The sequence below is a fragment of the Neoarius graeffei genome, chromosome 10, assembly GCF_027579695.1.
Source record: "Neoarius graeffei isolate fNeoGra1 chromosome 10, fNeoGra1.pri, whole genome shotgun sequence".
NCBI classification, from domain to species: domain Eukaryota; kingdom Metazoa; phylum Chordata; class Actinopteri; order Siluriformes; family Ariidae; genus Neoarius; species Neoarius graeffei.
Window position 1 is genome coordinate 29,746,348 of NC_083578.1, and position 14,640 is coordinate 29,760,987.

General features: G+C 40.3%; 1 protein-coding gene across 1 annotated transcript in view; it reads right to left on the bottom strand.

The window, feature by feature from the left end:
- The window catches only part of bsna (bassoon presynaptic cytomatrix protein a), a 293,110-nt gene that overhangs the window by 116,498 nt on the left and 161,972 nt on the right, over positions 1-14,640 (bottom strand). The gene's annotated exons all lie outside the window — the stretch shown is intronic.

Consider the following 14,640-nt stretch of genomic DNA (forward strand, 5'->3'; position numbering starts at 1 on the left):
TATACAGCCTAACATCAGGAAGACCAAGTCCCCCCTTCTCCTTGGGTGCAAACATTTTACTCCATTTAAATCTGGGTTTTCTTCCCGCCCATAGAAAGTCTCTGATTATGGTTTCGTATTGTTTAAAAATGTGATCAGGCTTACACAGGGGTAACATCATAGATATATAGTTAAATTGTGGCGCTATTACCATTTTAATGACATTTATCTTCCCCCAAAGACTCAAATTTAACTTTCCCCATTTTCCCAGACTTGTTTTAATGTTTTGAAGAAGAGGCTCAAAATTCAGTGTCGCCATCTCACCTATCTCAGACGTTAATTTTATACCCAGATAAATCATGCCTTTAGGAATCCATCTGAAATTATACTGTGTTAGCATGTGTGGGTGACAATGCTTAGATATGGGCATCCCCTCTGATTTGGTCCAATTAATTTGGTAACCAGACAATGTAGAGTATATATCAATGGTGTTCATTAATGCAGGCAAAGAGTTATGAGGATCACTAGAAAGGAAAAGAATATCATCAGCGTAAAGCATTAGCTTGTGCTCGGTTCCACTACCCTCTACTCCCTTAATGGCAGGATTCATTCTTATAGTCACTGCTAGGGGTTCCAGTGCAATTGTGAACAAGAGAGGCGACAAGGGGCATCCCTGTCGCGTTCCTCTAGAAAGATCAAAAGGAGATGAAATAAGACCATTTGTCAAAACTGAAGCTTTGGGTTGATTGTATATTATTTTGACCCATTTTGCAAAACCAGAGCCAAAGCCAAACCTTAGCAGGGCAGAGTGCAGGAACCCCCACTCGACCCTGTCGAAGGCCACCCTTGCATCTAGTGAGACTGCTGCCACCGGCATTGTGCTAGAAGCATTCAACCATATTAAATGCATAAGCCTTCTCAAATTATCAGTAGAAGACCTTCCTTTTATAAAGCCTACTTGATCAACATGTATAATATGTGGTAAAATGGTTTCAAGTCTTAGGGCCAGCACCTTAGCCAATATTTTTCTATCTACATTGATGAGGCTGATTGGTCTAAAATTCGTAGGATCTGTATGATCCTTCCCCTTTTTAGGTATCAGAGATATCAGACCTTCATTAAAAGACGGTGGAAGTGAGCCACTTCGAAATGCTTCCTCAAACACAATTGTCAATATTGGAGTAATTATATTAATATATTCCTTATAATACTCCACAGGAAACCCATCAGGGCCCAGTGATTTCCCTGTATTCATGGACAAAATGGCAGTTTTAACCTCTTCTTGGGTTATTGACGCATCCAGAAGAGTCACCTGATCAGTAGACAGGGTTGGAAGATTTATGTTTGAGAAAAAATCTCTGGCTGATAACTCATTTATAGCACCAGCTGATCTATAAAGATTTCCATACAAGTCTCTAAAGACATCATTAATACCTTTAGAAGATGTTATAAGAGCCCCTCCTGCTCTTATTGCTGGAATTATATAGGCAGAGTTCTGTTCCTTTAGTTGCCTAGCCAAAAGTCTGCCAGTCTTTTCCCCTGATTCATAAAATCTTGTTTTAAGTCTGAACATAGCATATTCTGCTTTTTTATTGAAAATGTCATGAATTTGAAACTTACATTTGCAAATGTTTTTAAATAAACTTTCAGAATAATGTCTGGCCAAATCTTTTTCCATAGAATTTAGTTCAGCTTCTAACTTTTTAATACTATTGTTTTGCTCTTTTTTCCTTTTTGATGATTTAGCAATCAATTTATCCCTGACGTACACTTTGGATGCCTCCCAAACCATAGCCACGCTCTCTGTACTGCCCATATTAATTTCAAAAAATGAGGATAAATCCACTGCTAGTTCTGCAGAAAACACCTTATCCTGTAATAGAGATGTGTTCATTCTCCACCTGCCTCGCCGAAGCCTGTCCGAATGTATATTTACACACAACTCAACAGGCGCGTGGTCTGATAAGGATATAGCATTAATAGAGCTATCAACTATATCATTAACTAAACTCTGGGAGATCAAAAAATAATCAATTCTTGAATACGATTTGTAGCAGTTGGAATAAAATGTATATTCCTGATTTCTAGGATTGACCAAACGCCAGACATCTACCAGACCAATGTCTTCCATCAGCATGTGAATAGCCGCTCTATCCTTCGGTGTTGAGACGCCTGAATATCTACTCTTATCCAATATCCCATCTAAAACCTGATTAAAATCTCCAGCCAAAATGATTTGTCCCTGGGCATTTCCTAATATACTATTCAGTCCATGAAAGAAAGATGGATCCTCCTTGTTAGGCGCATAAATATTACACAGTGTTATTTCCCCCCCATTTATGTTGGCTTCTATACATATAATTCTACCATTATCATCCTTGTACTCCTTCAACATAGAAAAGTTCAATCTCTTATGGACCAAAATAAGAACTCCATTACGTTTGCTGGAAAAAGAACTGTAGTAAACATGACCAACCCAATCTCTCTTAAATTTTTTAGCTTCCTCATCCAATAGATGGGTTTCTTGAATGAATGCTATATCGGCTTGTTTGTGTTTAAGATATAGAAGTACCTTTTTCCTCTTCACTGGGTTCCCATAACCATTAATATTCCAGGAAACTACCTTGACATAAGCGCTATTAGCCATTCATATTGCAAAACAGAATTAAAAGAAAATATTGGTATACATATTGTCCCTTGTTATCTGACCATCCTAATTGAAAAACATAAGTTACGTCTTTTGTACCACTGAGCATCAATAGAAAATCTGCATTTTCCTTTTTAACCCTAACCAACAAGACCAAACTGGTCAACCAAAAACTTCCCTTCACACCAAAGGGAAGAAAAAACAAAACAGAAAAATCTCCTCTCAGTAAAACATTGTCCATAACATAAACAAAACCTTACTTAGGTCGTGGAATGTCCAAGACGCCTACTTGGCTTCACAGACAGCTACCTGTATAAGCCATCCAGCCCCATCATACCTCTCAGTCTCCTAGCTTGGTGGATGTGTCACAGTTTATGGTAGTGAAGTGATTTGCTGCTCGATGAATTTCACCACTTCAGTTGCCACGTCAAACTTTCTGTTCTTCCCCTTCCACGTAAACTTGAGCGTTGCAGGAAATATCAGACGAAACTTAACATTCTTGTCACGCAGTAACTGCTTTGCCGTCGCGAAAGTTTTCCTCCTCTCGGCCAGCGCTTTCGTCATGTCTGGAAACAGTGAGATACTGCATCCACTCCATCCCGCACCTCCGCTCTCTCTCGCAGCTTTTAAGACTTTATCTCTCCCGGTAGAACATAAAAATCTCACCATCACCAGTCTCGGAGGCTGATCTTCATTGGGAGGAGAACCAGGAGAGCGGTGTGCCCTTTCAATTTCGAATTCCTTGTCATCAATGTTTATGCCCAGGCCCTCTGACAGTATTTTTCCAACGCATTCGATCAAGTTGTCGCCTTCAATGCCCTCTTTTAAACCCAGGAGTCTAACGTTATTGCGGCGGCTTCTATTTTCCAAATCCTCCACCCGACTCCACAGGTCCTCTATGCGCTTGCCCTGCTGTTCGCGGCTATGCAGCAATTGCTGTGTAGAGTCCTCTACGTCGGAGATTCGCCCTTCCGCCTCAGTTAGTCGTTCCTCTGTGGCTTTCACTGCATTTTTCAATTCCTCAATAGTCCCTTTAATCGTTGATACATCAGTCGCCACTTTTTGGAGCGTTGAGCTCACTTTACTCACTTCGGCAAGGATGCTTTCCAAGTTAGCTTTCTGTGTGGAATCCCGCGTCAGGCTAGCTCCATCAGTTTCTGTAGCAGCTGCCCCCTTCCCTCGTGTGGGCTTAAAATATTTCGACATTGAGGACATATTCTTTCGCATGTAAGGCGCCGTACAGACTGAAAGGTTAATACTGAATACTGAGTTATCAAAATACTTCAAAAATCGCGGAGAAATGACGGATTATTTTGGATTAATTTCGATGGGGTTTAGGACAACTCAAACTACGCAGCCATCTTTCTCGTCGATCCCACGTGACTCCAGAAGAGTTCCATTCCATTCAATGAGAAGAGTGAATACCCCTCCCACTGCCAACTCTTAATCCCATCAGGTCAAGTGACCAAAACAGTTCGTCACAATGGGTAAGGTTATGTTTTTTCACACATTCCAACACAATTCTAAAACTGCTTTTTACAACATCTTCATTTATCTGTTTTTTTAAAGTACAATCATGATATACATACTATATATATATATATATATATATATATATATATATATATATATATATATATATATATATATATATAATTGTAGCTGAACTTGTGAATACAAAAAAGCCATATGACTGAAAATACTGCTTGGATTTGTTGAAATAGACAACAACATCAGAGCATGCCAAAATCATTAGAGTGCCAGAAAAAAAAAAAGAAGAAAAGAGAGCAAACAAGCACCAGGGCATGTTTTATTGACTCAGTGACGGTGCACATTTTGTTTACTCAAGAAGCAAACAAAGATTATGCATTACACTGCACACATATCAACTGATATGCTCATAAGAAATATTTACACTTGAGTTGTTTTTCGTATGGATCGAGTCAAAGTTCAAAATGATACTGTTCATCATCAGTGTCACAGTTCTCAAGATCTGATGAACTGCTGAAATTGAATCGCTGTCCTGAATCACCTGAAGTGCCTCCTGAGCATCAAATTACTGTGCTATCTCACAACAAGTTTTACCTCCAAACAGGTAGCCTAAACTATGGGTGACAGATTTTATCCTGTTTGCGGTGGGCATTCCCAAACCCTTGTGGGGTTTTTTGTATGGTTTTTTTTTGTCTTTGTTGCTGGTAACAGCCTGGACAGTTCTTTTTGTCTTTGGTCTGGTGTATATGGTGTCCATTTCTTCTAAAAAAAAAAGGAATACTGATTCATCTGGCTACAATACATGTTTCTACTGTATGATGGTCCATCCCAGATCCCTCCAAGCCCAGAGAAGTTGATGCCACTTCTGGACACAGTTAACATAACGCTTCCTTTTGCATAGTAAAGTTTTCACTGGCTTTTGTGGATGTAACTCTGTATTGTAGTGCTTGAGGTTTGCCAAAGGTTTGCCAAAGTACTCCTGAGCCCATATGGTTATTTCAGCTGTAGATGAATGATGCCTCTTGATGCAGTGCTGTCTGAGGGATTGGAGATCACAGGTGTTCAGCTTAGGGTTGTGCCCTTGCCCTTTACACACCAAAATTCCTCCAGATTCCTTGAATAATTTAATGATATTATACACCATAGAGCAGGGGTGTCAAACCTGAGCCATAAAGGGCCGTGTGGCTGCAGGTTTTCATTCCAGCCATGCAGCAGCACCCTGATTTGGCTTATTCAATCAACTGACACACCCACCCTTTAATCAAGGGTGGGTGTGGCTGCAAGTATTTGACTGTGTGAAGACAGTTCAGTTGATTGAATGAGCCAAGTCAGGTGTGCTGCTGCATGGCTGGAATGAAAACCTGCAGCCACAAGGCCCTTTATGGATCAGGTTTGACACCCCTGCCATAGAGTATGAAATATCCAAATTGCTTCTTGTCTTTCTTTGAGGAACATTGTTTTTAAATATTTCAATAAATTTCTCATGTATTTTTTGACAAACTGGAGATCCTCAGCTCAGCTTTGCTCCTCAAAGACTAGCCCTTACCTGCATATAGATTTTGTATCAAATCATGACTAGAATCCCCTGTTGACATAATTTGCTTCAAATCACATCATTATTTAACTGTTTTGCCTCATTACTAGCACTGGATGTATATTGACAAATGAAATGAAGTTGACCAGGCAAAACATGAAATATCTTGGCCTCATTGTGTCCGAAATGAAACACAAGTCAAAGTAAATTTAGAAATCACTGCTTTCTTTTTTAATTTGTGTTTTCCATACCGTCCCAACTTTTTCTGGTTTGGGATTGTTCTAGTTAGAAAGGCACAAAAGCGTCTTTAATTCCTGAGGAGACTAAAGAAAATATCTCAGATCTGACTGAAAAGTCATCTGAAATTTTAAAATTTATTTTATTGTGCACATCATTTTTCTAAGTCTTGCATGAACAATATCATGTAGATGAGAAGTGATCATTTTGATGTGCTGAGGGTTGCCTTCCGATGTTTTGGGACTGTTTTCCTACCTCTTGAGGTAAACAGTATGGCCCTATGATAAAAGCCAAACATGAGGAGTTGTTTTTTTTTCTTTTTTCTTTTTTTTTGAGCACAAGGAGCTTTAACTAATTAGTGTAACTATGCAACTGCATCACACCAAAATGGCGATGCACAGAAAACACTGTGCTGATTAAAAATTTAGATTATATCAGCAGCTTGGATTACATCCAAAAGCTGAAACATGCAGGCATCACAGATCCATATAATTTACTCACAAATGTATTTATTTCTTAATTATTCTGCCCATCTCTCTCTCTCTCTCTCTCTCTCTTTCTCTGTGTGTGTGTGCGCCTGCTTCAGATTGGGTTAAATGCAGAGAAAGTATTTTGCTGTGCTTCAGTGTGCATGTGACAAAAATAAAGGCTTCTTCTTAATTTACTTGCAAATGTATTTATTCCACTTGAAAAGTGTACGGCAAACCAGCTACCAGATTTGGGATACTACAACATCCTGAACTATTTACTTCTAATTGTAATAAACAAGCCAGGGCATAGAGCTAGCATGTTTTATGGTGTTTACCCAAGTCCACATTATCAGTACATCACAAATATGCTGCTACTCTAGCCCAGCATTAGGTCTTATTAAAATAAAGATAAAATATATCACATCCGAAGCCCACATCCAGATATACATTTTAACATTGCACAGAGCTTTCACACTAACCTGATATAAAATGTTCTCCACACACACGAGAATGTTTTGTCAACAGCCAGTCTTCCCATTTAACTGCAGCTTGCCATTTTTCTCGTCTTTCTTGGTTTGTCAGGAAGCGGTGAAAAGTTAAACCAGGCTTATCTTCACGTCTGTTATTATATCCAAAAGCACTACAGGTATCTAGCATTGTTCTTTTAGATGTAACTTCTGCAAGTTTATCTGTAGATGTACTGAATTGGGCTTACAATCACTTGCATATGCTTGTGCCGGTCGTTGTCAAACACAAAGCTTGGCTGCATAAACAAATCCGCAGTTATGATGATGTCATATGAAAGGCCCCTATAACTTCATACTCGCTACCGTGGAGGCGAGCCCATGCATTCTAAGGCTAAGATAGCTAAGCGCTAGCTAGATAGTTATCTGTCCAGAAAAATGACATCATCTAACCTTGCGCTATCTTGCAGTTGCAATCACAAGGCAGGCTTTCTTTTTCTGTTCCGCTGGGTTTTAGCTCGTGGGAGAGTGGAGTCTGCCATGTTTGCCTACGCTGACTTGTTTTGGTTAAAAGTAGGTCAAAAACACACCCCATGGTGGTCAAATGATATTGCTGCATGCTTGCTTCGGTATTTTCAGAATCGTAAAATGCGGGACGCATTTAATCTCGGCAAAACAGTGACACATAGGATACACGGTATGTGCAGCATTCCAATATCTCGAAACTCCAACAGCTATAGACATAGAACATTTTGCCTAGAATTCAACATTGCAGTCAGCACCTTTAACAGGTTTCTATTGCTGCACCATTAAGAGCATCCTGACCAACTCCATCACAGTGTTGTTTAGCAGCTACATAGTGTTTGAAAGAAAAGCCCTGCAAAGGGTGGTGAAAACCACTCAACACATCAAGGGTGCCCAACTCGCAGCCACTGAACATCTTCACCACAGTAGATGTCTGCATAGAGCACACAACATGATCAAGGACTCCTCCCATCCCAGTCACAAACTGTTCAACCTCCTCCTGCTAGGAGGAGACACAGAAATATTCCTACCAGAACCAGCAGGCTTAGGGCCAGCTACTTCCCCACAACCATTACCCTGCTTAACTCTACAATAGAGATCTTGCAGTCACGTGACCGGAAAGTACACAACCGCCATCTTGTCGGTCAAAAACACCGCTGAATACTGCTGCACTCGTGTACAGAATGGATCAATTTCAACCGACGGACTACACGGCTCATTTTTCTAATGAATAGATAACTAGATATATGTCTAAAATAAACGATCTACAGATTTGTGACCCTTATGGCTTACCGGACGGAGTTTTCACGACCGGATTTTGAACTGTCAGCGGAATACCCGGACGTGTATAATTACCTCATTAACTTTCCCTTGCTGTTCAGTGGTGAAGCACTGCGTGCCTATAAATCTCTGGACAGTTATCTTTACAGAAATTCAGGATTTGTCAGCGACTCAGATGTGGCATCTTGTAAACAAGAATCCTCATTGGATGGGTAAGTCACTTAAGTATTGAGTATAGCACTGACCAGCCGATTATAGAATAGAATAAGGTAATTCCAAATCGTCCGTCTTGTTTACATGGATCTGGCGTTGGAGAGGTAGAGGCTTGGCAGTGGAGATTTGAGTGGCTGTTTTCTGAGCTTAGTCAACAGGCCGGCTCTGCAGCCTCGCTTTTGCTTCTGCTCCCGGCACCGCCTCCTTCGCTTTGCTTCCGATAACAATCCACGGAGACCCCGCTGGTCTCGCTATCTCGTCCGGAATGTTTTTTTTTTTTTTCTCGTCCGGAATGTTGTGCATGTGATGGAAATCGCTACAAACCGTCATTTTCTGCTGGAAACCAATGTCCAGTAAGTCCATACGGTTGTAGTGGATATTGAAGTCCGGTACAGACGAACAACACGCAAAAATACACACAAAAAACATAAAAAACGTGCACAGGTAGGGAGAGCTTGTAGCCGCAGCTGTTGTAGTAGAATTGTATATAGTAGGGTTTTCCAGAAGAAAAGGTAGAAGTAAAAGCAGAAGTAGAACCAGAAGTAGAAGCAGAAGGCGGAATATGGCGTTTGACCGACAAGATGGCGTCTGTCACAATCTGGATCGGCTGTGACGTCACATGCAAGTGCTCCATACACTGTTAGACCACTGAGGTTTTGATATTTTAATGCCTGTAAATTACATTACAGACATTTAGCAGACACTCTTATCCAGAGTGATGTACAAGAACTGCAAAAGTCAGGTACAAGAAGTGCTGAACTTCTAGACAAGAAAGTTCTAGTGCCAAATGAACAAGTGACAGAATAACAGGTAGTGTAATATTCTGTTGAAGTAGCAACAATCAGCAAACAGCCAAGGAAAACAAGCCATCCATACAAATGAGCTCTCAAAGTACAACTAAACAGAGAAAAATAAAAACCCCAATGGCTAACACTAAGTCATCATGACCAGGCTAGACAGTATAGAACCTGGGTTGGTCAAGAGAGCCAAGACAGCTATGAGATTACACAGTGGGCAGGGAAGCAGGGGAGAGGTGCAGTCTGAAGAGGTGTGTCTTCAGTCTGTGCTCGAAGGTGGTCAAGGAGTTGGCAGTCCTGACCTCGATGGGAAGGTCATTCCACCAATGGGAAGCCAGGACAGATGGCAGTTTTGAGCGGGCTGGGCAGGAGTAGAGAGGAGGAGAGGCCAGGCAACCAGTAGCAGCAGAGCATATGGATCTGGCTGGCATATAGGGTTAGATCTGTCTCTGGAGGTGTGATGGGCCTGACCCCTTGACTGCCTGGTAAGCTAGCAACAACATCTTAAATTTGATGCAAGCTGCAATAGGCAGTCAGTGAAGGGCAGCGAGCAGAGGGGTAGCATGGGAGAAATGAGGGAGATTGTAGACCAGGAGGGCTGTAGAGTTCTGGATGAGCAGCAGGGGACTGGTGGAAGATGCTGGCATAATAATGTATATATTATCTGTATATCAATCGTAAATTATTCATGGAAAATCTGGGTACTGTTGTATATACAATGCACATATGTCTTACACACACACATACACATATATATATATATATATATATATATATATATATATATATATACAACCCCGATTCCAAAAAAGTTGGGACAAAGTACAAATTGTAAATAAAAACGGAATGCAATGATGTGGAAGTTTCAAAATTCCATATTTTATTCAGAATAGAACATAGATGACATATCAAATGTTTAAACTGAGAAAATGTATCATTTAAAGAGAAAACTTAGGTGATTTTAAATTTCATGACAATAACACATCTCAAAAAAGTTGGAACAAGGCCATGTTTACCACTGTGAGACCCCACTGTTTACCTTTTCTCTTTACAACAGTCTGTAAACGTCTGGGGACTGAGGAGACAAGTTGCTCAAGTTTAGGGATAGGAATGTTAACCCATTCTTGTCTAATGTAGGATTCTAGTTGCTCAACTGTCTCAGGTCTTTTTTGTCATATATTCCGTTTTACGATGCGCCAAATGTTTTCTATGGGTGAAAGATCTGGACTGCAGGCTGGCCAGTTCAGTACCCAGACCCTTCTTCTACGCAGCCATGATGCTGTAATTGATGCAGTATGTGGTTTGGCATTGTCATGTTGGAAAATGCAAGGTCTTCCCTGAAAGAGATGTCATCTGGATGGGAGCATATGTTGCTCTAGAACCTGGATATACCTTTCAGCATTGATGGTGTCTTTCCAGATGTGTAAGCTGCCCATGCCACATGCACTAATGCAACCCCATACCATCAGAGATGCAGGCTTCTGAACTGAGCACTGATAACAACTCGGGTTGTCCTTCTCCTCTTTAGTCCGAATGATACGGCATCCCTGATTTCCATAAAGAACTTCAAATTTTGATTCGTCTGACCACAGAACAGTTTTCCACTTTGCCACAGTCCATTTTAAATGAGCCTTGGCCCAGAGAAGACGTCTGCGCTTCTGGATCATGTTTAGATACAGCTTCTTCTTTGAACTATAGAGTTTTAGCTGGCAACGGCGGATGGCACGGTGAATTGTGTTCACAGATAATGTTCTCTGGAAATATTCCTGAGCCCATTTTGTGATTTCCAATACAGAAGCATGCCTGTATGTGATGCAGTGCCGTCTAAAGGCCTCTGCATGCTCTTGCGACAAGGCTTTCGCAGATAGCTTTTCGCAGACAGTTGTAATTTATCGTTGAGCGGGGAGTAATAGGCGTGCACAATGTTATTCACCGCCACAACGCAAGGGGGCGCGAAGTCGCGAAATCGCTAGGAGTAGTTGGTGGGTGTGGTTAGTGGAGTGTTTATCCTCCGGTTGCTTATAATGACTAGAACTGGAGTTGTATAGATGTACATACTTCCTCACTTCCTCGATCAACCGATCTTCGTGCTGCTCCATCTTCGCTCATGTTTTTAAAAATGGCGGTTGTGAAAACAAACCAAACCGGGAATGTAGGGAAGCGGAAGTGCGTGTACAGCGGATGTAGAGTAGACCAATCAGAGCCCTCTTGTCTGCGACGCTGTCTGTGAGGCTGTCTGCGGTGGTCACAATTTTTGGGAGGTGCACGCAGAGCGTCTGCGAAGGGGGGGCTTCGCAGACGTCATCTGCGACGCCATCTGCGAGGACTGGGTTGTCAGCATAAATTGGCCTTAAGGGCCCGAAGATCACGGGCACCCAGTATGGTTTTCCGGCCTTGACCCTTACACACAGAGATTCTTCTACATTCTCTGAATCTTTTGATGATATTATGCACTGTAGATGATGATATGTTCAAACACTTTGCAATTTTACACTGTCGAACTCCTTTCTGATATTGCTCCACTATTTGTCGGCGCAGAATTAGGGGGATTGGTATAATCTCTTCCCATCTTTACTTCTGAGAGCCGCTGCCACTCCAAGATGCTCTTTTTATACCCAGTCATGTAAATGACCTATTGCCAATTGACCTAATGAGTTGCAATTTGGTCCTCCAGCTGTTCCTTTTTTGTACCTTTAACTTTTCCGCCTCTTATAGCCCCCGTCCCTACTTTTCTGAGATGTGTTGCTGTCATGACATTTCAAATGAGCCAATATTTGGCATGAAATTTCAAAATGTCTCAATTTCGACATTTGATATGTTGTCTATGTTCTATTGTGAATATAATATCAGTTTTTGAGATTTGTAAATTATTGCATTCCGTTTTAATTTACAATTTGTACTTTGTCCCAACTTTTTTGGAATCGGGGTTGTATATATGTGCCCAGCAAACACAAAAACGTTTATATAACGTTGTATAAACGTTTGGCTAACGTTTCAGAAACGTTACAAAATAACGTTTATAAAAAGAAAATTTGTGGACAATTTTTTCGTTTTATAAACGTTTGAAAAACATTCTGGAAACCATCATACAACATTCTGGAAACGTTTCAGAAACGTTTTTTAAAACATTGTATAAACGTTTCTTAAAACCATTTAAAAACAATAGTAAAACGTTTCTTTAATGTTTTAGAAACGTTATTAGAAACATGTTCAGTCAATCAAAATCAAAGTCCTTCCCACGCCGCTTACAGTACGTGGTATTCCTAGGCAGTCTCCCACTCAAGTACTAACCAGGCCCAACCTGTATGGTGGCGCATCGGGCGGCGCCGATCTCCGTTTCCATAGCCCTCGGCCTCTCGCCTATTACATAGCTAGGGTTACAGTGGGGGGCTAGTCCTCTGGTAACCACGAGAGTTTGACTCCCCATGCACATCTGTATTGCAGCATGCCTTGCCAGATGATAGTAGGTACCATTTTTATGATGGTCTTTGGTATGACCCGACCGTGAATAGAACTCCTGATCTAGAGGCGGACACGCTACCACTAGGCCACTAGTCAGTATTAGAAACATGTTAATACCTGTTAAACTTATAACAACACATTTTTGTTATTGCACTTAAGTTTATTTCATTCCTCTTTGCAAGTTCAACAAAACCGATTTGAGAGCAGAGTTTTTTTACACCGACAATATTCACATTTACATATAAAGCCCTCATGAACAGCAAAAATGATAAAGATACTAGTATTAAAAATTTATCTAAATTTATTAAAGAAGCCTTGCTACTAAGAACCAAAACATTAAAGTTAACGTAATCATAGCAAATGCGCAAAATCAGTTAAAAGTTGAAATAAAAAAGCAAATTAAATCAAATAAGTTGTTTGGCCTTCGAGCGAAGCCTTCGATGAAGGAGATTTTCTAAGATAACTTCTAAGTGGACCCGGCCTTCTCGATCTTGTCCCAACAGCAACACGCTCAAAATGGCGCTACTTCCGGTCCCTGCGCCTGCGCGACGTACGTCTTTGCGCAGGCGCAGGGAACCAGCGAACAAAATGCCAGGGCCAAAAGGGCGTGTATTTTAGCAAATATAAAACGACGAATGGTCGTCTATCCAAATTATTCAAACCATACTTGATAATTACGAGACTAGAGCCACACATTTAATGATTTATCTATCTATCTATCTATATCTACATCTAAAAAATATTTAGCTAGATCGAAGGTTTTTTTCAACGTTTATTAAACGTTTATACAACCACTTATTTTCCATAAAATTATTCCCATGTTTTTTGATACTTTTTAAAAACATGTCATCATGTAGTGTTTATAATCACACAATTAATTGTAGAAATTTTAATATTATCTGTTTTAGCCAGAAGTCCTTGAATATGTATAACGTTTTATAAACGTTTCATAAACGTTGTGAATGAAACGTTTTAAAGAGAACGTTTATAAAACGTCAATAAAACGTTACTCATTTACTGATTATTTTGATAATTGTAATACAATCATTATGACATCTTAATATCTAAAAATACCAAGAGATGATAAAAAATGTGCCACGGGTCAGCAAATATGACTTTATTAAATTTTCACCAACGTTTCATAAACGTTTCATAAACGTTTAATAAAACCTAACCTTAATGCAACCCAAATGAAACGTTTTATAAACGTTTTGTGTTTGCTGGGTGTGTTAGAGTTTTTCTATAATAACAGTGTAATTTACAATTGAAATTGTTGTCTACTCAATAGCTTCTGCACATATTCACTGCCTATAGCCTTGTTATTTATTTACTGTATATACAACCCCAGTCACTCAGAAGTAAAGATGGGGAGGGGTTCACCACTCTATGAAAGACTGCGTGGGCAAATTTTTAAGATTAATGTTCCTCAGTGTAAAACTGCAAAGAATTTGGGGATCACATCATCTACAGACATAATATCATTACATAATATCATTAAAAGATTCAGAGAATCTGGAGAAATATCTGTACACAAGGAACAAAGCTGAAAACCAACACTAAAGGCTTGCGATCTTTGTGCCCTCAGGCGACACTGCATTGCAGACGAGATTATGTTGTGGAAATCACTGAATGGGCTCAGGAACACTTCCATCATCTGAAAACCATCAAAACCATCATCTGTGAACACAGTTCATCACTGCATCCCCAAATGCAAGTTGAAACCATATATAAACAATATCCAGAAACATCGCTGCCTTCTCTGGGCCTGAGCTCATTTACGATGGACTGAGGTAAAGTACAAAACTGTCCTGTAGTCTGGTGAGTCGCGATTTTAAATTCTTTTTGGAAACCATGGACACCACGTCTTCTGGGCTAAAGAGGAGAGGGACCATCCTGTTTCTTGTCAGTGCACAGTTCAAAAGCCAGCGTCTATGAGAATATGATGGTGCATTAATGCACATGGCATGGGCAGCTTGCAAATCTGGGAAGGCATCATTAATGTTGAATGGTATATACAGGTTTTGGAGTAACATGCTGCCAT